The sequence below is a fragment of the Dama dama genome, chromosome 3, assembly GCF_033118175.1.
Source record: "Dama dama isolate Ldn47 chromosome 3, ASM3311817v1, whole genome shotgun sequence".
NCBI lineage: Eukaryota > Metazoa > Chordata > Mammalia > Artiodactyla > Cervidae > Dama > Dama dama.
The window spans coordinates 67719374-67745078 of record NC_083683.1 but is presented as its reverse complement, the minus strand read 5'-3'; positions in this window follow the sequence as shown (position 1 = coordinate 67745078).

Here is a 25705-nt window from a genome sequence, read left to right as displayed (position 1 = left end):
GAGTTGATCCTTAAATAAAAAGGCAGCTAGTTGGGGGAAAATTTTTAAATAAAACAATTTTCAAGAGATTACTTACCTTTAACACTGTATCATAGATCCTGATGAGATTACATTATTTTTATCAGAAGTATCTTTTTCATATTCAAATATATTTCATTGTCTGTTTGCTGGCCTCATGTGATACCTTTGTGGTACTGGGAGAATATAATTAGAGAACACAGCAATAGGAAATCACTAGTGGGAGTCTTTGCAATCGTCAGTTTTTTACTTTTCACATGAGGATGGGTTTGCTAATTGGATTAAGTCTGTCTCTAATTGTAATCTCAGCAAGCATCAGTTAAAGGAAGAACTGCCGTGTCACACCTGCCTTGCGTGCTAGGAGGTGAAACAGGCCAGTTAATAAGAATCATTTAAAGCACAGTCTATGTGTATAATTAACTAAGCCTATTTCCTTGATTAAAAATCTGCTTATCAAGGCTAGTTGTTCAACTGCATCTTCAGAGATATCTGAAGTAACTACTTATAGTATTTGAACTAGAGGTGGATTAAAGGTGTCACCAAATGTTTTAGTTAGTAGGCGACACAATTGCTACTGATTTTACAGGCTTTAAAAGGAGTGTAAATACTGAGCTTTAGTCAAAATGGATAGCAGATAATTATAATTGCATTTAGAATATTTTCAGTGATGAATTACATGGGGGATACAAGGAAATACAGAGTTGTATCTGCTGGGATGGAATCTCTTTGTGAGCTAATTTGTGTCTATGAATAATTAAATGATATTTACTGTAGTAGAGTTATTTGCCAATATCAATGCACTTCTGTATTTAAAAAACAAACAAAAACAAACTTCCAGACTACAACCCAGGGTCCTGGCATATATGTGGGACAAAGTGACCTATTTTTAGCCAGTGAAAATTGAATAGAGGTTGGCCTTAACTTCACTCAATAACTCAAGGGACATTTTAAGGGCTTATATGATATTGATTATATGTGGAATAAAAAAAAAAAAAAACGTTGGACAAATGAGCCTATTTATGGGATAGAAATAGAGTCACAGATGTAGAAGAAAAATGCATGATTATCAAGTGGGAAGTGAGGGAGGGATAAAATGGGTGGTTGACATCTACAGACTACTATATACAAAATAAATAACTAATAAGAACTACACAGCACGAGGAAACTACTCAGTACTCTGTAGTGACCTCTTCGGGAACAGAACCAAAGAAAGACTCTATATATGTTTATGTACAACTGATTCACTTTGCTGTGCAGAAGAAACTAAGAAAAACTGTAACTCAACTACACTTCAATAAAAATTAATTTAAAAAACCTGAATTCCAAATGATTGCATGGAACAGAGACATTTTTCCACCTCCACAGGCAACCCACATTATGGTATGTGTGCATTGAGAAATAAACTTTGGTTACATATCAGATTTAGTACTCTAAGACCTGGGAAATAGGAATTCTGCAAAAGTGTGTGTGAGTAGTGAATATTATTACAGTCTGAAATTTCCTCAGCAATGTGAGAGGTACTGAGATGGTCAAAAAAATTTTTCCATTTCTTAATAAAAATAAAAGACACACCTTCCACTTTCACTAAGACCTTTATTGAACAACATATTGTTTTGTTCCACTACCTTCTGCCATTTGTCATGCAATTTCATAATTCCATCTTCCCAAAACTTCATCTTTTTTTAGCAAGGAACTGTTTCAAGTGCCTTTACAGTCTTCCAGGGAGTTGACAGCAGTAAAGAATTCACCTGCAGTGCAGGAGGCTGCCTGCAATGTAGGAAATGCCAGTCCAGAGGATCCCTAGATGGGAATCCCCTGGAGAAGAAAATGGCAATCCACTCCAGTATGCTTGCCTGGGAAATGCCATGGGCAGAGGGGCCTGGTAGGCCACAGCCCACGGGGTCCCAAGAGTCAGACATGACTTAGTGACAAAACCACCATGAACAGAATTTTCTGAGGACCAAAATAAATGGAAATCCAAAGGTACAATGTCTGGTGAATACAACAGATGAACCAGAACTCCCCAGCCAAGCTGTAACAGCTTTTGCCTGGTCATCAAAGAAACATGCAGTCTCGTGCTGTCCCGGTGGAAGATTCTGTGTTTTCTGCTGACAAATTTCAGATGCTGTTGGTCAAGCACTGCTCTCAGCTGGTCTAACTGGGAGAAGCACTTGTTGGAATTAATTGTTTGGTTTTCCGGAAGGAGCTCATAATAGGGGATCCCTTTCCAATCCCACCATACACACCAGATCACTTTCTTCAGATGAAGACTCGTCTTTGGTGTGGTTAGTGGTGGTTCATTTCAATTTCCCCACAATCTTGTCCATTCTACATTATTGTACAGTACTGACTTTTCACTGCCCATCACAATTTGTTTTAAAAATGCAAGGTGTTCATTACTTTTAAGTAGAGAATTGGGCTTCCCAGGTGGCATCAGTGGTAAAGAATTTGCCTCCAATTCAGGAGAGATGCAAGAAGGAGATGCAAGAAATGCTGGGTTAGATCCCTGGGGTCGCAGAGATTACCTGGGCTAGAAAATAGGGCCCCACTCCAGTACTCTTGCCTGGAAAATTCCATGGGCAGAGGAGCCTGGTGGGCTATAGTCCATGGGGCTGCAAAAAGTCAGACATAACTGAGCGACTGAGCACACACACAAGTAGAGAACCACATGCAGAAATACAGTCGAGGAGTTTTTTTTTTTTTTCTTTTTCTTTTTTTTTGCTTAAGTGGAACACAAACATCAAAGGAATTAACATAACCAAGCTGTTGTAAATGATTTTCAAAGCTTGATTTGGGTATTTTGAGCATATCTTCTGTCTTCCACGTGATATAATGTGGACTGTTCTCAATTAATGTTTCAATTTGATTGCTATCGACTTCAACTGGTCTACCTGACCATAGAGCATTGTTCAGCAAGAAACCTCCAGCATGAAACTACACAAACCACTTTTGACATGTTCGATCAGTCACAGTACCTTTTCCATTCACTGCACAATTTGTGTGTGTGTATGTGTTTTAGTTGTCCTTTTACCATTCTTTAAATAATAAAGCACCATATGCCAAAAATGTTGCTTCTTTCTTCCATCTTCAATATTAAAATGGTTACACAAAAATTCACCAATTTTGATTTTTTTCTAATGCACGCTGATATGACAGCTGTCACAATACAATCTAAAAACTGTTTTGAATGAAGTTAAAGGCAACGAAGTGCTTCTAGATCCGTCTCATGGGAGAAAACAAATGAACTTGGCCGACCCCATGCTAATATCGGTAGTTTCTTTTTCTCTCCAGTTTGTGGAGAACTGTGAGAGTTCCTATACAGAATACAAATTCTTTTTAAATCTACAATGTTCCTCCCTGAATTGTTGTCAGCTGTAAAAGAGTGCTCAAGGTAACTGTGGAATAACTCAGCTGGATCATTCAGGGCCCTGGACATAGCTGAGTAGTTGAGAAAAGTCATTAGTGACATTATAGTCCCTGCCTTATTTTACCTCCAGAGCGGTTTGCCAGTGCTTATGCTCAGGTTCAATAAACTGCAGCATCAGCGGCATGTATGAACTCAAGAAGTGGCTTACACTTCTTCCCCATGTGCTTTTTATTTCACCCACTGTATGCTTTACTCCAGTACATCTCCTAGCATCAAAATAAGAAGCTCAAGTTTATTCCTACTATGAGTTTTTAGGGATGTTAGAAAACACACGTTATCATACACTTAGTCAAGTCAATATGCCAGCCCTGTGGTCTCTACCCAGCTGACGCGTCAAGCAATATGCCAAAGGATAGCATGGTTTTCTTATTAAAGGGTGACTTGTATGCTACAGTTAAATATCTATTAAAATACATGATTTTTTACTGTAGATTCTTTTTTTTATCTAAACTTATCTTAAGGGGTATGCGTATATAGCAATTTATGGCTATTAAACTCACAATCTTTGTGATCCATTGTTAGTTATACTGCTTAAGGTAAAGCATTTAGAAAAAGATTGTTACACAAACTGAATTAGATGAAGGCATTGAGAAAGAAATAGTAGGGCACTTGTCAAAGTCATATTAGAATGAGTGTCATTTTAAAGAATTGCTCTTTGTAATCTTTCTGTTTCTATATCCTCTCCAAAGGAAAGAAGTAAAAGCAGCACCAGCATGATGGGCAGGCCTTTTACTTATCAGCACACGGTACAAGAACTTAAATACTTCCTATCTTCAAATCTTGCATTACCAGAAGACAACTGAAGCAATGAGATTTTGTTTCAGACATTCACTCTTGTGAGCTCAAGATTCTTTTTTTTTTTTGTATCTCAGCTAAGTACTGCTGAGATAAAAAAAAAAACAAAAAAATTAACTAACTCTCGCATAACATAATGAACAAACTCTTGCATGTCATATGACATAAGCATGTTCATAATATATTAGATGAGGACCTCATGACATAATGATATGAGAAGTAATTAAAGACCATTCTAAAACAAGGTGTCATTTTAAGAAAATTTAGAAGACTAATGGAAATATAAATATATCTTTAAATTGGCAATAAAAGTAAACAGAGAAAAATGAAACAAATGGGATATATAAAGTAGACATTTAAGATTTAAAAACTTTATTCATTCAGAAATACTGTGAAAGCTTACATATTCTTATTTACTGTCCATAGTAAACTAATTTGCTAAGATTTTGTTATTTTAGGAAAGATATTTTCATGCAGATATAAGTTATTTCCATTATACTCAATAAGTGCTTTTGTACAGAGACAATAACTTTCGTTTATATGCAGAATGAAGAAAGAAGGGAATTCTGTTTTAGATAACCAGTTTTCACTTTTCCAAAGGACTATATCTGTGGTATGTTTTGATGACTGACTTTTGATTCCAGTTTTTCCCAGAAGATATAAATATCCATAAAGCCCTGAACTAATGCCCTTAAATAAGTCAGCTATTGCAGATGTTTTATCCTAAGACCATGACTTGTAATTTGGAAAGTTCTGTGCATGCATTAATTTTACAGGGACCTGCCAATCTATTTTACTACAATTTTTATCCTTGCTTTTTTACTTTCTGCTGTCTCTAGTAGTTTGTTTAATTTTATAGTTCCTTAAGTATTTTAATTTTAAAAACTAGGTCTTAAAGTTTCATATTGTGATGAACAGATATTATAAACATACACTTCTAAATGTCATAGTTTCAACTAAACTATCAGAAAATGCCTTTTATATGTCTATTATTTAATTTAGAAATATACTGAAAATACATGAACTATTTAAATTGTATTATGTTAAACAGCAAATTAATACAGATATATTTTCAAATATCTAACAGAATTTATTGAATGAGAGAATATTTGGTGCCATAGGCATGAAGGTTAAAGGGGTCTTGGAAATGGGCCTTCAGAACCATTTATCATAAATGCTCAAACTAATAACAAACAGCCACCCTATCATAAAAAAATTTAGTTGCATTTTAATGTATATATCTTGGTCATTGATCTTACAGAATAGGTACTATATAACAGCATTTGGGAATAATAAAAATAAAATAATTTCCTTAAACCTAAGAAATATGTTTACTGTGATTGTTAGAGATGCATAAAGGAATGAAACATATTCTTGGGTACAAGAAATCAGTAAAATTCAAAGAGAGATTTGTCAAAAGAATATTTTTGGAGAATAAAAAGTACAGCAGTTCTACAACTTTGTACTTCAAGCTTATACTAAAAATGCATAACTATAAAGTCGGGAATGACTTAGTGACTGAATAACAATAAACCAACTAGAGTAACAGGTACCTATAAAACAATATACCTCAAACTTAAAAGTATACATAGAATATTCTCCAGGACAGATGATGTGTTAGGACATAAAGCAAGACTCAATAAGTTTAAAAGGAACAAAATTAGGCACATTATGTTCTCTGAAAACAATGCAGTCAAATTATAAATTAATTACAAAAGGAACTTTAGGAAACTTCAAGTATGTGGAAATTAAACAATACACATTTAAATAACTGACTGATCAAGAAGTCACAAGGGATATTATAAAATGATTTGAAATGGATGAAAAGATACAATAAACTAAACTCATGGAATTTAGCTAAAGCAGTATTTAGAGGGAAATGTATAAATATCTACAATAATTTTGAAGAAAAGTATCATACCAATAACCTAACTTCCACCTTGAGAAACTGAAAAAAGAAGAGCAACTAAATCCAAAGCAAACAGAAAAATGGAAATAACGAGCACTTGAATGTAAATTAATGAATTATATAATAGAAGGAAAAACTAAATAGAGAAAAATCAAAGAATCCCAAAATTAGTTCTTTGAAAATATGAGTGAATGGACAAATTTTAGGTAGACTGAGCAAGAGAAAAAGAAAAACAAACAAACAAAAAACCTCATTATTAAAATAAGAAATGAAATGGTGGAGCATTGCTACTGATCTTTCAGCAATAAAAGAAGAATATGAGGGAATGCTACGAGCAGTTGAATGCCAACAGTTTAGAAAACTGAGATTGAATAGAAAATTCCTGGTAATACATAAAGTACAGGGGAAAAAATACCCTCAAATGCAGATGCCTTTACTGGTGAATTCTATTAAACATAAAAATAACTCACACTAAACCTTTACAAATTCTCCTAACAGAAGAGGAAGAAACATTTCACAGCTTACTTCACGAGGTAAGATTACCTCAATACCAAAATTGGACATATTTTATATTTTCCTAATAAACACTATATTCTATATAATTTTACCATGTTCAATAATCAACTAGAAAATTTGCTTCACATTAAAAACAGTAAAAACAGCATGTCATTCCTAGATCAATAAAGGATTGAATCTTTTTCCCTTACCAAATTGCATTTTGTAAATGCTAAGTTTTAATTACTTTAACTAGACAATAATCTAGAATTTAGGAAACTTAGTATTTAGAAACCTTAGCTATAAAGCTTTTTCATCTCAGTCTCAATTAAATTTTAAACATTTTCAAATTTATGCTAGATACGGGATAGAAAAGCACAGGAATTTATCCATTCGAGTAAAAGCTCAATAAATATTTCTATAGTATGTTTCCCACACTTAAAAATAATTACTGTAAGAATGCATTTGTATACAGCACAGGAAACTTGAATTTATGGATTATCAACTATATGTCATGCAAGACGTTACTGATGCAGACATAAATAAATTAGAATCTTAATCTCCAGAGAACGTCAAGACTTTTTGTCATAATAAAGATTGTTGCATCTAAGGAACAAAGACTTTACAAAACTTAATTTTTTAATAGTGTAAAATTACAGATACACTCGTAAGTACATAATTGATTTAACATAGCAATAATTTAGAAATACATATTCTGTAGTAGCATAAAATAGAGTATGAATGAACACCTAATGTTCAGCATTGAGATCAGACATATTTATACAAGTGATTTTGCCATTTTCATTGTATTAACCTGACATTAACCTGATCCTAATCAGTCATTTCATCAAAGGGTCACTTATTTACAGGTTGGGTAAAAGTGTTGATTAAATAAACAGCCAATTATTATCCAGTTAATTCTGTTCGTTGATGCTGCCTTAAATACTATTAAATATTCTAGATAAAAATATCTAATTATTTACGAGGATTATCCTCAAGATGGACTTTCCCCATGGCTCAGTCAGAAAGAATCTGCCTGCACTGCAGGAGAAACAGGAAACAGAGGTTTGGTCCCTGCGTGGGGAAGATCCCCTGGGGAAGGAGCCCACTCCAGTATTCCTGCCTGAAGAGTCCCCCCATGGACAGAGGGGTCCAGCGGGCGATAGCCCATGGGATTGCAAAGGGTTGGACATGACTGAAGCAATTCAGCAGGCAGCACTCTCAAGGTAGTATAAGAGTTCTCTATTGCAAGAAGTGATACTCCTGTGTAATAAAAATCTAGATTCACTCTCCTATTGGAGGGAGAGTTCAGAGAGGAAGACAAAATTTTAGAATACGGTTTTAGCAGTGATCTCTGTCAGTATCAATTTCTCTTCCAGTAAACATCGACATCTTGCTTTAAAGAAGGGATCTAGTCTAAAACTGGTGAATAGAGAAAAAATCTGGTACCTCAGGACCAAGAACTTATCAGTACATGGGAAATTAACTGTCATCAACTGAGTTAGTGTTCAGAACAGAATTGTAATTATAGTTGAAAACAGGAAAGTGAACCACTAACTAGGGTAGACTAATAGTTATTTGGAACTGGCTATCCACAGTGGAAGCTAAGGAATCTCTGCTTCAAAATGTGGTATGAACTGAGAAGTTGAAATTGAATACTGGATTTATAGCCATAACTTAATTTCAGATTCAAGCCAAATGTAATGCTGATTAAATTAAAAACAACAACAACAAAAAATCAATTCGTTTTTTGTTGTTTAGTTGCTAAGTTGTGTCTGAGTCTTTGTGACCGCATGGACTGCAGATTGCCAGGCTCCTCTGTCCATAACACTTTCCAGGCAAGCAAACTTCCTTCTACAGAGGAACTTCAAACACAGGAATCAAACAGGCCTGTCCTGCTTGGCAAGCAGATTCCTTATCACTGAGCAACCAAGTGAAGTGAAGTGAAGTGAAATTCGCTCAGTCGTGTACAACTCTTTGCGACCCCAGGGACTATACAGTCCATGGAATTCTTCAGTCCAGAATACTGGAGTGTGCAGCCTTTCCCTTCTCCAGGGCATCTTCCCAACGCAGGCATCAAACCCAGGTCTCCTGCATTGCAGGCAGATTCTTTACCAGCTGAACCCCCAGGGAAGCCCAAGAATACCGGAGTGGGTTGCCTATCCCTTCTCCAGCGGATTTTCCCGACCCAGGAATCAACCGGGGTCTCCTGCATTACAGGCAATGGCTTTACCAACTGAGCTATCAGGCCATCGTGAAACCCCTACATTTACTAATTTAGAGTTTTATAATTTTAAACCATGGTAGTTTTGTTAGAAACTTAGTTTCTAGGATCAGCCATCCTGACTGGTGTGTAATGGTACCTCATTGTGGTTTTGATTTGCATTTCTCTAATAATGAGTGATGTTGAGCATCTTTTCATGCGTTTGTTAGCCTTCTGTATGTCTTCTTTGGAGAAATGTCTGTTTAGTTCTTTGGCCCATTTTTTGATTGGGTCATTTATTTTTCTGGAATTGAGCTGCAGGAGTTGCTTGTATATTTTTGAGATTAATCCTTTGTCTGTTTCTTCATTTGCTATTATTTTCTCCCAATCTGAGGGCTGTCTTTTCACCTTACTTATAGTTTCCTTTGTAGTGCAAAAGCTTTTAAGTTTCATTAGGTCCCATTTGTTTAGTTTTGCTTTTATTTCCAATATTCTGGGAGGTGGGTCATAGAGGATCTTGCTTTGATTTATGTCGGAGATGAATGGATAAGGAAGCTGTGGTACATATACACCATGGAATATTACTCAGCCATTAAAAAGAATTCATTTGAACCAGTCCTAATGAGATGGATGAAGCTGGAGCCCATTATACAGAGTGAAGTAAGCCAGAAAGATAAAGAACATTACAGCATACTGACACATGTATATGGAATTTAGAAAGGTGATAACGATAACCCTATAGGCAGAACAGAAAAAGAGACACAGAAATACAGAACAGACCTTTGAACTTTGTGGGAGAATGTGAGGGTGGGATATTTCAAAAGAACAGCATGTATACTATCTATGGTGAAACAGATCACCAGCCCAGGTGGGATGCACGAGACAAGTGCTCGGGCCTGGTGCACTGGGAAGACCCAGAGGAATCGGGTGGAGAGGGAGGTGGGAGGGGGGATCGGGATGGGGAATACATGTAAATCCATGGCTGATTCATATCAATGTATGACAAAACCCACTGGAAAAAAATAATAATAATAAAAAAAAATTAAAAAAAAAAAAAAAGAAACTTAGTTTCTAGGATCAGTGCATATATATATAAATATATATACATGCACACACACATGTTTGTGTGCATATAGGTGTACACACACAAATAGTATATTCACAGCAGTCCTTTGAGTTAATTTTTTTTCTTTTTTGTAAATGAAAAAATATGAGGTTCAAAATTTTAAGTAAATTTAAATGTTACAAGAAAAATAAATAATACTCTCATTTTATAATGCCTTCACTCTGGGATGATGTACTCATTTGTCTGAATCTCAGAATAAATCTACTGTATTGATACAGTTAAGTTGTTACATCTAGACAACTTTTCAGTATTTTCTTCCTATCCTATTACAAGTTTCAATCTGAGAGTGTGTATGATTCAGGTAACTTTTGTATCTCCAACTAATTAAATCATTTAATAGGCATTTATTTAAAATTAGCTACTTGTTTAAGTGAACTTTGTCCAAATATAGAAATACAATGTATCTTTCTTTATTCAATAAGTACACTGTCCAGTGGCATTACGTGCTTTGACAAACATTTTCAGAAAGTGCTAGGTATCAATTTATTTTCATTCCAATCCTTTGTTCATTTCTTCCAAATCTTGCAAGTAGCCCGGAAACCTAAGCAAATTTGTAATACTTTATCTCGATAGCTTCAATGACCATATGGACATTTTACTCATTTAATTGCTTATTTAACTCTAGATATTTATTTGAAATTATTCAATTGACATACTCCTTGAGAGATTAACTCTCCCTTGACATGCATTATCTGAAAAATCCTCAGAAAAAGATTTTACAGAAAAAGCAAAAGTAAATCCTGCTCTGGCTTCCTCCTCTTATCATATCTCTGAGATTACTCATGCAAACACTTCAACAAAAAATTAGAGGATAATGAAATTACCTCTGAGAACAAGTGTGGCAGATTATACTCCTCTAGGTATTATTTTTCGATTTCTTTGTTTGAACTTTTATATATGGGCTATAAACACTGGAAGGTTTCTTTTCTATCTTCAGTTCAGTTCAGTTCAGGCGCTCAGTTGTGTCCGACTCTTTGCAACCCCATGAACCACAGCATGCCAGGCCTCCCTGTCCATCACCAACTCCCAGAGCCTACCCAAACTCATCTCCATGGAGTCGGTGATGTCATCCAACCATCTCATCCTCTGTTGTCCCCTTCTCCTTCTGCCCTCAATCTTTCCCAGAATCGGGGTCTTTTCAAAAGAGTCAGCTCTTTGCATCAGGTGGCCAAACTATTGGACTTTCAGCTTCAACATCAGTCCTTCCAATGAATATTTAGGACTGATTTCCTTTAGGATGCATGCCAAGGGACTCTCAAGAGTCTTCTCCAACACCACAGTTCAAAAGCATCAATTCTTCGGTGCTCCGCTTTCTTTATAGTCCAACTCTCACATCCATACATGACCACTGGAAAAACCATAGCCTTGACTAGATGGACCTTTGTTGGCAAAGTAATGTCTCTGCTTTCTTTTTATTTATTTATTTATTTTTTAACTGTTTATTTTATTGTTCACTTTTTTTTTTTTTCCCAGTGGGTTTTGTCATACATTGATATGAATCAGCCATGGATTTACATGTATTCCCAATCCCGATCCCCCCTCCCACCTCCCTCTCCACCCGATTCCTCTGGGTCTTCCCAGTGCACCAGGCCCGAGCACTTGTCTCGTGCATCCCACCTGGGCTGGTGATCTGTTTCACCATAGATAGTATACATGCTGTTCTTTTGAAATATCCCACCCTCACATTCTCCCACAAAGTTCAAAAGTCTGTTCTGTATTTCTGTGGAAACCAGATCTGAAAGAGACACGTGCACCCCAATGTTCATTGCAGCACTGTTTATAATAGCCAGGACATGGAAGCAACCTAGATGCCCATCAGCAGATGAATGGATAAGGAAGCTGTGGTACATATACACCATGGAATATTACTCAGCCATTAAAAAGAATTCATTTGAACCAGTCCTAATGAGATGGATGAAGCTGGAGCCCCTTATACAGAGTGAAGTAAGCCAGAAAGATAAAGAACATTACAGCATACTGACACATGTATATGGAATTTAGAAAGGTGATAACGATAACCCTATATGCAGAATGTCTCTGCTTTTTAATATGCTATCTAGGTTGGTCATAACTTTTCTTCCAAGGAGTAAGCATCTTTTAATTTTATGACTGCAATCATCATCTGCAGTGATTCTGGAGCCCAAAAAAATAAAGTCAGACACTGTTTCCACTGTTTCCCCATCTATTTCCCATAAAGTGATGGGAACAGATGCTATGATCTTAGTTTTCTGAATGTTGAGTTTTAAGCCAACTTTTTCACTCTCCTCCTTCACTTTCATCAAGAGGCTCTTTAGTTCCTCTTCAATTTCTGCCATAAGGGTGGTGTCATCTGCATATCTGAGGTTATTGATATTTCTCCCGGCAATCTTGATTCCAGCTTGTGCTTCCTCCAGCCCAGCGTTTCTCATGACGTATTCTGCAGATAAGTTAAATAAGCAGGGTGACAATATACAGCCTTGACATACTCCTTTGCCTATTTGGAACCAGTCTGTTGTTCCATGTCTAGTTCTAACTGTTGCTTCCTGACCTGCATACAGGTTTCTCAAGAGGCAGGTCAGGTGATCTGGTATTCCCGTCTCTTTCAGAATTTCCCACAGTTTTTTGTGATCCACAGAGTCAAAGGCTTTGGCATAGTCAATAAAGCAGAAATAGATGTTTTTCTGGAACTCTCTTGCTTTTTCGATGATCCAGCAGATGCTGGCTATTTGATCTCTGGTTCCTCTGCCTTTTCTAAAACCAGCTTGAACATCTGGAAGTTCACGGTTCATATATTGCTGAAGCCTGTTTGAACTTTTATATGTGGGCTATAAACACTGGAAGGTTTCTTTTCTATCTTACCCTAATACAAAATTTACTCCTAATACGTGACTATAATTATGTGATATGCATTTATATCATATTTTCTATATAACTATTTCTGGCACAAGTTTATAAAAATTAGTTTATTTTTAGTCATCTAGATCAATGAAATTGACCATTGTTGTGAATAAACCTTAGTGGAAAATACTCAAGATCTATGCTAGTTGCAGGGATTAATTATACCTGCACTAGAGCAGGTGCAAAAGGTTTGCCTTTTTAATTTTGTGTGTGTGTTTAACTCAAACCTAACTGAATATACATCTTTACCCTCCAGCTGGCTAGCAAAAGCCACCTCAAGACATGCTTAATGGCTAAAGAGGTAGACAGCCAAGTCTCTGAAATACAAAAATATAGTTGTGTCCAAAGGAAAAAAAAAACCTGGTAACAGAAAGTAGCAGATCAAACAGAATCTGCCATTTGTTTTCCATCTCTGTTTCTGCTTATTAACCTTATTCCTAACACAGTTTCTCTTTTCCAGACGATGAGAAATATGATCTCTGATACTTCCTGGGACAAGCAATTCACAACTTCACTAGAAGATCCTATTAACCTAGAGATGTTATACCTGAAGAAGAGGACATGTACTAAGAGGTCAAAATAATAAATCCTCAATATCTAGGGGTACTGACAGTACCATGTCCATTATAATTGTATTCTCTGTACATATTCTTAATCATCACTAGATGTTTGCTATTATTAATATATTAATAACAAAAACATTTCTATAATTACATATATGTAAACAGTTTAATAATCATTTTTACAAATATATATACTTTAAATATATTTTATAAATATAAACATATTTGTAAAAATGTTCCTGTTTTTGTTAGGCCAGCAGAAGCATAGTGGCAATTAAGAGCTTTTTTGTTATTAATTTCTTTAACAGTCATTTCAGCAATAGTAGCATTGTCATCTGGAGTTCAGTTGCTATACAATCTGAGATGTACTTTTAGGTAATTCAACTTCTCATTCAATGTGCAATATGCTTGCTAATGAAAGAAACAAAATATGATTTCTAAATGTGCTCTAATTTATTAAAATGTACGTAAGCTCTTTAATCATAAGACAGTTCAACTGCTTTATTAGCTAGAGCCTTTAGCATGCACTTATCCACATGTAGCACAATGGAGGACCAACCTTAAATAAAGGTTTGACAGTTCACTTAAAAGAAAAATTTTTATCTATTATCCCAAAATCCTTTGAACTTATTCTTTAAGGTTTGAATTCCTCTAACATTCCTCTAACATGTCTTCATTGTTAAAGAAGCTGTTTAAAATTAAAATAATGCCTAAAGATGTAACATATAAATATAAAAGTATTCAGATTAATACTTTAATAAAACAGGAATAAAAGTATAAATGTGTTGGGGTCCACAGTAAGCCACCCCAAAATGTGCCTCAATAATCAAACTGATTATTTTGAGTTCAATTTACTTAAGAATGGTGAGTGTAAAACGTACATTCTGACCCTCCTTTCTGTCCCATGAAAGTAGAAAATAAATGTCTCATGTAAAAGGTGCACTCCTAGCATATGGAGGTAAAAGGACACCCTTATTGTCAGAGATACGGAATTTGAACAGAAAGGCATGTATAAACAAAACTTGTTACTTCTTTAATACCCAAAAACTATAAACTGGACTACATATTTTCCCTCTGAAAAGTCATTTGTGCCTTTTTGGTTATATATAATAACAATTCTAGACTTTTTGATCTATCGAATTAAGTCTTGAGAAACCTTATCCCTTCATAATTTCATAAGCTGTCCCAGAAATCTCACTAAACACCAGATACAGTGATTCATTGTCCATTCAAGAAGCATTAACATTTTTTGAAGGTCTTTTTCATATTTTATTTTCTAGATCTGGTGTACTGTAGACAAGCGGAATGGGCTGCTTGAGTGTTAGTTGCTCTGTCATGTCTTACTCTTTTGCAACCCCATGGACCACAGCTCACCAGGCTCCTCTGTCCATGGAATTCTCCAGGCAAGAATACTGGAGTGGATTGCCATTCCCTTCCCCAATGGGCTGCTTACTAGTCAGCGAATAGTGTGTCAAAGAGCAGTAAACAGTTAAGTTCTTTGAATGTAAGTCAAACACTTTACTAGGCTCAGCCGATTTTGTTTGTTTTGCTTTCCCGTTAACAAAGCTTTCTTAATAAAATGCTTCGGTCTGTCTCATGTAGACTAGCAGGTTGAGTAATAGAACATTTTGCCTCCCCTTCTATTTCACCCCCATTAAACACGTTCACATATACTATCACACAGACACCAGCTTTTGTACAGCTATAGATTCCCACTCCTCCTTCAAGTCTTGGCTCCAGGGTAATCCTATCAGGTGGAATTTGCTGGGCACCAAGTTAAAATAAATAGCCAGACTATATTTTCTATCAAAACATCTTATTTAATTTCTATATGACAATAATCACGACTAGCAATTTTATATTAGTTGCTTACTTGGGTTTTGTTGGTCTCCCCCATGACTGTGAGTTTAAATAAGGACCAGTGCAACTTTTGTGCACTGTGTCCAGTGTCCGAAATATAGTATTCAGTGTCTAAGTTAAAAAAGCATACGCACATACTGATATTTGGTTGTGTATTTAGATGATTATTGAGAAGACACACATCTCTCTCCCTATTCTTTTGCTCTAGTTCACTGAGCTATAGCTCAGTGGTTGAGCCAGTATCTTGGGTATTGGTAGTTGTCTTTGGTTGTCTGGAGGATTTTTCCTTAATAAATAACCGATATTACAAATTTATGCTTTGTCTCAAGCCAGTGCTTCAGCATACATCTTTCCTGACCTTCTAGTTGGACCAGTATCACCCTCACATGTATGTTACTGCAAATTTTATATACCTGTATCTTAGAAAATGTCATTCCACACTGAATTTATCTGTTTACATGTAGTAGCCTCCACTGGGTAATACCCTGCTTAAGGATAGGGACTTTTTGTAAGGGTCTTGGTATTCCCACTTTTTTGCACCTAATGTATTTCCATATAAAAGTCATATGAAATCTGTTTAAAAGTACTTTTAGATTCCATATGTATGCATTAGTATATGATATTTGTTTTTCTCTTTCTGACAGGCTGTAGGTTTGTCCACCCCAACTAAACTGACTCAAATTCATCCCTTTTCATGGCTGAGTAAAATTCCATTGTGTAGGTATATGACATGACTTCTTTATCCATCAATCTGTCAGCAGACATCCAGGTTGCTTCCACATCCCGGTTGTTGTAAATAGTGCTGCAGTGAATACTCGGGGTACACGTGTCTTTTTAAATTACAGTTTTCCATGGAATCTAGAAAAATGGTACAGACGGAACCTATTTGTAGGGCTGAAATAGAGACACAAATGTCCATAACGGACTTAATGGACAGAGCAGGGGAAAAAGATGGTGGGAAACTGAGACAGTAGCATTGAAATATACACATCACCACGTGTGAAATAGGAAGTGGGAAGTCGCTGCACCACACAGGGAGCCCAGGCTGGCGTTCTGGGAAGACCTAGAGGGGAGGATGGGGTGACCTAGGTGGGAGACGATATATATGTATACTTACGGCTGATTCACGTTGTCGTGCAGCGGAAACCAACACACTGTCAAGTAAATATCCTCCAATTAAAAAATTAGAAAATAACTTTTAGGAAGATGTTTCCTATCCATTCATTTTTCTTCTCCCATTACAATGTGGACTCTTTGGAAGCACCAGATGAATTGCATTTGTCTCTTTATTACCAGCTACTAGCCCAGTATGGGCAATGTTAGAACACACACAAACCTTCCATGCATTCTGGAATAAAAAGCAAGTAATATTAAATAATGGAAGGTGTGTTTGAGACGACCCAGTCACCTCTTTCACTCAGAGATGAGGAAATGCTCTAAAAGGTAGTATAATTTTCCAAGAGCATAATGCCAACTGGCATCAAAAAAATAATGAGACTGGTTTTCCCATGGCCAATTTATGAATTTTGTCATCATCCAGTGTACTTTTAGGTATAAGCTTTGGTTTCAACCTCTCTACCCCTCAGGCAGTCACAACCTGAACAAAAGAGAACAGTTGTTGAGTTTCTGAAAGGATTATGAGAGCCCAGAGACTGCATATAAATTAAGGGCAAAAGCCTTCTTAGGATCCTAACATCAGTATATTGCTTGCTTCCCCTTAGGCCATGAATACACTTAGCAGCTTGAATAGATATCATAAGGGAAAAAGAAGATTTCTACATCCTAAACCATTTTCTACCTTGAGAAAGTTGGTATTTTATATTATGTTTGAATATTTTTCTTAAAAAAAAAAAAACTTATCTCACTTGGATAGGCTGACATTTAGCCAAAAATAATTTTCACCACTCCTGATTTTAGCCAGGGGAAAAGTGATTATCAAAAGATAGGCCCACCCTGCCTGAGGGTTCATGAGTCAAGCTCCCTGTTGTTCTCACCCACTATGGACGCTGACACCTTGGTGAGCTAAGGTACACAGGACTAGAGTGCCGTGTGCGATGGAGAGCGAGGCGACTCTGTCTTCGTGTCTGTCTTGGTTGCCTGGCCACCGTGATGCACTGTTGCCTTGCCTCGGTGATGTGGAAGGGCATACTAGATCTGATTGCAAAATAACAGCAGAGTAATAATGAAAAGTGGGAAGGAAAAACAGAATGAGAAATGCGTTTCCTTCTCTGGTCATGGTGTGTTCGATCGTTCAGTTGTGTCTGACTCTTTGTGACCCTATGGACTGTAGTCTGCCAGGCTACTCTGTCCATGGGATTCTCCAGGCGAGAATACTGGAGTGGGTTACCATTTCCTCTTCCAGGAGATCTTCCAGACCCAGAAGGGGTACCTTCTGCGTCTTCTGCACTAGCAGTTGAGTTCTTTAGCACTGAGCCACCAAACAGTAGTAGTTCTTTCAATTTATTGAGATGGGGAAGAAAGACTAGAAAACAGAAATATCACTTTCACTTGGCTTTTTCTAAATCTAGGCCTCTTCTAGATGAAGCACTTGTAGATTCCTAAACATGCTAGTGACTATCATCATTGCTTTGCTCAAACTGCCACCGATGTCAAGAATGTACCTGAACACTGACCCACCTCTCTGGTCCATCAATGAAAAGTAGAAATGAAAAGAAATGTCACACTTTCAGTGGATTAGGATGAACACTGTCTAACCAAAGCAGATTTAGCATAAGAAAAACCAGGAGAAAGGAATGCAACAGAAATCACCTAAGTCAGAGAAAGATCCAGCAAGTCAACTAATGCTAAAATATTGTGTAAAATTAAAGCTGAAAAATCTATAAGTGGTATACTAGAAATGGAAATCAGATCGATTTGGGTCAGACAATGAACAGGGAAAGGGTGAATAAAAGTTTTAAATCCAACTCCTGTCATTGTTTTAGTTTCTACTGTATTTCCTCAAAAGATTATTCTTAGAAATAACTACATTTCATGTATTAAAAAATAGTAAGCAGGCCCAATACTGAAAGTAAATATTTCCTCTTCAATGCTATATACTAATTCAAAGTAAGAAGTATTATATTGTGAATGACTTCAAGTCACAGCAACAGTCCTAAGGCAATGTTCCAAAAGATCTCTTCACTTCACCAAAGTGGTTTTGTTAAGAAATTGCATCTTTCACAGAAACAACAACTGGAACAATTAATTAGCTTTGATTTTAATTAAGTGATGATGTCATTTAGCTTTGATTGAATTACAACAGCTAGATAAATCTAGACAGCAACATTTAGCTAATTTAATTAGGTATGGCATTGCTTTTCTGTATTTCTACTCTGAATGATTAATAGTTGGGAGCCAGTGCTTTTCCTACACAAGATTCTCTGTACTTTTAATGGATAGACAAGTGAAAATAATATGTAAATTAAAACTAACTGCATGGTATTTTGTCTTTTTTCTTTCAACTTTATATTCTTGGAAAGATTTTATGATACACTGCAAATAATTCTCTTTTTCTCTATTTAAAATAAAATTTTCAATAAAAGTTGCTTAATTTTAATAAGAAATATAAATTTAAAACTTCTTTTAAGATAGTAAGGATTGGTTTCACCATAATCTTCCCTACCTACACTGTTTTTCAAATTATTAATCTATAAAAAATTGACTTGATTTTTCAGTTTAATAATAGGACTGCATTTTTCTTGGTCTCTTTCTTTTTCTTTTTCTTCTCTAGCTTTTATGTGCCTAGTGGTGTTTTAATTGCTTGGTTTGTCCAACTCTTGTGACCCCATGCATTGTAACCCATCAGACTCCTCTGTCCATGGGATTTTCGAGGCAAGAATACTAGAATGGGTTGCCATTTTCTTCTCCAAGTGATCTTTCTGACCCAGGGATCAAACCCAGGTCTCCTGCATTGCAGGTGGTCTCCTACACTGCAAGTGGATTCTTTACTGACCAAGCCACCAACGAATCCCCTTATGTGCCTAGGAGGATTGAATTTCAAGTGGTTGTAAGCTGTGATTCAACCTTAAAATTTCTGGGTTTTCTTAGAAGGTTATTTTATATCAGTTAGAGATTAGATTCAATTCTACTTGGCAATGCAGGGGACATGAGTGTGACCCCTAGTCCGGAAATATTCCACATGCTGCAGAGCAACGAAGCTGGTGTGCCACAACTACTGATTCCATGTTGTGGATCCCACGAGCCACAACTATTGAGCCTGTGAGTCACAACTACTTAACCCATGTGCCGCAACTACTGAAGCCCATGCTTCCTAAGCCAGAAAGCCACAATGCTGTGTCTGCGTACTGCAACTACTGAAACCTATGTGCCGAGAGCCTGTGCTCCATAACAGGAAAAGCCACCAGAATGAGCAGTCTGCACACCACTAGAGAGCAGGCCTTTCTCTCCACAACCAGAGAAAGCCCACGTGGAGCAACGAAGACCCAGCACCATCAAGAATAAAATAAATGAAAAATAAATACATAAACACATACAGACTTAAAGTCAGGGGATGGAAAAAGGTATTCCATGCAAATTGAAATCAGAAGGAAACTTGAGTATCACTGCTTGTATCAGACTAAAGAGACTTTAGAACAAAAATTGTTATAAGAGACAAAGAAGGACATTACATAATGGTTATGGAACTGACCTAAGAAGATGATATAACAATTGTATATATATATAACCCCAACACAGGAGCACCTAATAAAGCAAGTGTTAACAGATATAAAGGGAAAAACTGTACAATACATTAGGGGACTTCAACACTACACTTACGTTAATGCACAGATTATCCAGACAAAAAATCAATAACGAAATATTTACCTTAAACGACATATCAGATTAGATGGATAAAAAAATGGATGCCACTAAATGACCACTGGCTCACTGAGGAAACCAAAGAAATTAAAAAAAAAATCCTGGAGATATATAAAAGTGAAAACACAATTATCCAAACTTTATGGGAAACTGTAAAAGTATCCTTCTAAGTATCCTCCTCCTAAGAGGAACATTTATAGCAACACAACCTTACCATTGGAAATAAGAAAAATCTCAAATAAACAATATAAACTTACATCTAAAGGAACCAGACAAAGAAGAACAAACATAACCCAAAGTTAGTATAAGGAAAGAAATCACAAAGATCAGAGCAGAAATAAATGAAATTCAGACCAAAAAAACTGGTTATTTGAAGAGAGAAACAAAGTGGATGAACCTTTAGCTAGACTCATCAAGAGAAAAGGAGGGTCCAAATGAGGACTAAGAAAGGAAAGGAGAGTTACAAATGATACCATAGAAATACAAATAATCTTAAGAGACTGTGAAGAGCAACTATACACCAACAAAATGGAAAACCTAAAAGAAACTGATAAGTTCCTAGAAATGTACAATCTTTCACAACTGAACCAGGAAGAAATATATAACACGAACAGAGCAATTATCAGTAATAAGATTGAATCAGTACTTAGAGAAGACAAAACAAAACCTTGCAACAAACAAAAGTCTAGGACCAGATGGCTTCACAGGCAAATTCTACAAAACATTTAGACAAGCTGACACCTATCCCTTTTCAATCTATTCCAAAAATACTGAAGTGGAAGGGATAATTCCAAATTCATTCTGCAAGACCAGTGTTATCCTTGTACTAAAACTGGATAAATAAAACAAATAAATAAAAATGCAGCCTAATATCATTGATGAACACAGATGCAAAAATCCTCGAAAAAAAAAATACTAGCAAACCAAATTCAGCAATACACTTAAAAGGATTGTACACCATGAGCAAGTGGGATTTATCCCAGAGATGCAAGGATTTCTCAGTATCCACAAATCAGTGTGATACACCACATTAACAAACTGAAGAATGAAAAACATCTCAATAGATCATCTCAGTAGATTCAGGGAAAAAAAAATCTTTTGACAAAATTCAACATCAATATAAAACTCTCCAAAAACTGGGCATAGGGGGAACATGTTTTGGCATAATAAAGGTCATATATGACAAGCCCACATCTAACTTCTTATTAAATAGTGAAAATCTGAAAGCATTTCTTCTAAGATCAGAAATAAGACAAGGATGTTCACTTCTGCCACTTTTATTCAGCATAGTATTAGAAGTTCTATCCACAACTATCAGAAAATAAAAACAAAATAAAAGGACTCCAAATTGAAAAGGAAAAAATAAAATTGCCATTGTCTGTAGATAACATGATACTAAACACAGAAAATTCTAGACTTCATCAAAAAACTATTAGAGCTATTCAATAAAGTTGACAAAGTTGCAAATACAAAATATATGTGTGTGTGTGTGTGTGTGTATATATATATATATATATATAAATCTGTTGCATTTCCATACACTAAGAATGGACAATCAGAGAAATTGAGTAAACGATTCAATTTACAGTCACATAAAGGAAAATAAAATACCTAGGAATAAACCTACCTAAAGGGGTAGAAGACTTGTACTCAGAAAACTATTAGACTGATGAAAGGGACTGATGATGACACAAACCTTTCTACAAAGGTAGAAAGATATATGGTGCTTATAAACTGGAAGAATTAATATTGTTAAAATGCCCATACTACCCAAAGCAATGTAAAGATTTAACATAATTACTATGAAAACACCAATGTCATTTTTCACAGAACTAGAACAAATAACTTTAATATTTGTATAGAAACACAAAAGACCCTGAATAGCCAAAACAATCTTGAGAAAGAATAACAGAGCTGGAGGTATCATGCTCTTAGGCTTCAGACTATACTGCAAAGCCACAGTAATGAAAACAGTATGAAATTGGCAAAACAATAGATACACAGGTTAATAGAACAGAGTAGAAAGCCCATAAATAAACCCAGGCACTTACAGTCAATTAGTCTATGACAAAGTAGGCAAGAACATATAATGGAGAAAAGACAATCTCTTCAATAAGTGGTGCTGGGAAACTGGATGGCCTCACATAAAAGAATGAAATTAGAACATTTTCTCCTATCATATACAAAAATGAACTAAAAATATATTAAAGATTTAAGTATAAACCTGAGATCATAGCACTTCTAGAAAAAAACATATGCAAAACATTTTCTGACATATGGCAATGTATTTTTGGATCTGTCCCTTATGGCAAAGAAACAAAAACAAAACTGAACAAATGGGACCTAATCAAATTAAAAAGCTTTTGTACAGCAAAGGAAACCTTCAATAAAATGAAAAGACAAATTAGTGAGCTGGAGAAAATATTTACAAATGATATGACCAATAAAGGGTTAATATCTAAAATATGTAAACAGCTAATAAAATTCTGAATTCAGAAAACAAAAGAAAAATAAAGCAACCTTACTGGAAAACCCACACAAAACCTGAATAGACATTGTTCCAAAGGAAACATACAGACACACAGGCCCATGAAAATATGCTCAACACTGCTAATTATCAGAGAAATACAAATCAAAATTGTAATGAGGTATTACCTCACATACTCAGAATGGTTATATCAGAAAGAGCCCAAATAACAGATGTTGGTGATGATGCTAAGTAAAAAGAACACTTGTAAAGTGCTTATGCAAATGTAAATAGGTGCAGTCACTGTGGAAAACAGTATGGAAATTCCTCAAAAACTAAAAGTAGAACTAACCTATGATCTAGCAATTCCACTGCTGGGCATGGATCTGAGGAAGATGAAATCACTAATTTAAAAAGATATATGCATCCCAATGTTCATAGTAGCAATATTTAAAATAGCCAAGATATGGAAGCAACTTAAATGTCTATCAGCAGATGAACAGATAAAGAAGACATGGAATATTACTCAGCCACAAAAAGAATAAAATTTTCCATTTGCAACAGCCTGGATAGCCCTCAAGTGTATTGTGCTTAGTGAAATAAGTCAGACACAAAAGACAAATACTGTATGTTAACACTTATATGTGGAATCTGAAAATAAGACAAACTAGTACCTGCCTCTTGAGAAACCTGTATGCAGGTCAGGAAGCAACAGTTAGAACTGGACACGGAACAACAGACTGGTTCCAGATAGGAAAAGGGGTACATGAAGGCTGAATATTGTCACCCTGCTTATTTAACTTATATGCAGAGTACATCATGAGAAACACTGGGCTGGAAGAAGCACAAGCTGGAACCAAGATTGCCAGGAGAAATATCAATAACCTCAGATGTGCAGATGACACCACCCTTATAGCAGAAAGTGAAGAAGAACTAAAGAGCCTCTTGATGAAAATGAAAGAGGAGAGTGAAAAAGTTGGCTTAAAACTCAACATTCAGAAAACTAAGATCACAGCATCTGGTCCCATCACTTCATGGGAAATAGATGGGGAAATAGTGGACACAGTGACTGACTTTATTTTGGGGGGCTCCAAAATCACTGCAGATGGTGACTGCAACCATGAAATTAAAAGACGCTTACTCCTTGGAAGGAAAGTTATGACCAACCTAGACAGCATATTAAAAAGCAGAGACATTACTTTTCCAGCAAAGTTCTGTCTCGTCAAGGCTATGGTTTTTTCAGTAGTCATGTATGGATGTGAGAGTTGGACTATAAAGAAAGCTGAGCACCGACGAATTGATGCTTTTGAACTGTGGTGTTGGAGAAGACTCTTGAGAGTCCCTTGGACTGCAAGGAGATCCAACCAGTCCATCCTAAAGGAAATCAGTCCTGGGTGTTCACTGGAAGGACTAATGCTGAAGCTGAAGCTCCAATACTTTGGCCACCTGATGTGAAGAGCTGACTCATTTGAAAAGACCCTGAGGCTGCGAAAGATTGAAGGCGGGAAGAGAAGGGGACAACAGAGGATGAGATGGTTGGATGGCATCACCTACCGAATGGACATGAGTTTGGGTAGCCTCAGGAGTTGGTGATGGACAGGGAGGCCTGGCGTGCTGCGGTTCATGCGGTCGCAAAGAGTCAGACACGACTGAGCGACTGAACTGAGTAAATACAACAAAAAAGAAACAGACACAGGTGTAGAGAACAAACCAGTGGTTATCAGTGGGGAAGGGCAAGATTTGGGTAGGGTGTTAACAAACTGCTATGCATAAAATAAAATAAAGTACATAGAATATGTACTTTACTGCAGAAAGAATAGAATATACTACACTGGGAATATAGCCAATATCATATAAAAACTATAAATGGTATATAATCTATAAAAATTTTAAATCACTATGCTGTGCAACTAAAAGTTATAGAATATTGTAAATCAACTACATCTCAACCAAATTTTTTCGTTATTTGGCTTGATAATGTCTGTATTAATTTCATGACAGTAAGCCTCAGTTAAAGTTATGATCCTAAGCTCTGGAAGTTGCTGTTTTCCTAGGCACCAAAAAGATTCAAGAGCCAAGGGAAGATTATAAATATGCCACAGTACAGTGACTGTCACTGAAGACATACAAGGGGATTTAATTTGATTGTAGAAAGTGTGAAATAAGCCCTTATCACCATAACTTTACTCTTTTGGCTTAGCTTCAATCTTTGAACTATTTGAATTGGTCTGAATAAAGCTTATCAATTGTACATCTTGGTTTATTTAAACCAATCCCTCCCCGCTTTGCCTCTCTCTCTTTCCTCATACACTTCATTTTGGATTTAATAGGTCATTGACCGAGTAAAAATCAAGTTGTTCACACCAAGGAGACCAGAATTGAAAGAGACACACGTACCCCAATGTTCATTGCAGCACTGTTTACAACAGCTAGAACACGGAAGCAACCTAGATGTCCATAGGCAGATGAACCGATAAGGAAGTGTGGTACATGTACACAATGGAATATTACTCAGCTTAAAAAAAAATGGATGCATTTGAGTCAGTTCTAACGAGGTGGATGAAACTGGAGCCTATTATACAAAGTAAAGTAAGTCAGAAAGAGAAACACCAATATAGTATATTAGTGCATATATATGGAATTTAGAAAGATGATAATGATGAGCCTATATGCAAGGCAGCAAAAGAGACTGATGTAAAGAACAAACTTTTGCATTATGTGGGAAAAGGTGAAGGTGGGATGATTTGAGAGAATAGCAGTGAAACATGTATATTCCCTTACGTAAAATAGATCACCAGTGCAAGTTTGATGCATGAAGCAGGGCACTCAAAGCCGGTGCTCTGGGACAACCCAGAGGGATGGGGTGGGGAGGGAGGTGGGAGGGACGTTCAGGATGGGGGACACATGTGCACCCGTGGCTGATTCATGTTGGTGTATGGCAAAACCCACCAGAATATTGTAAATTATCCTCCAATTAAAATAAATAATTAAAAAAATGAAGTTGTAGATATAAGCCAGGCTAATACTGTTTCTACACACACAAGTATACACACACACACACATTCACACACATATTCACACATATACACACATTGGCTGCACTGCACCGTTTGCCGATTCTTAGTTCCCCATCAGGCATTGAACCTG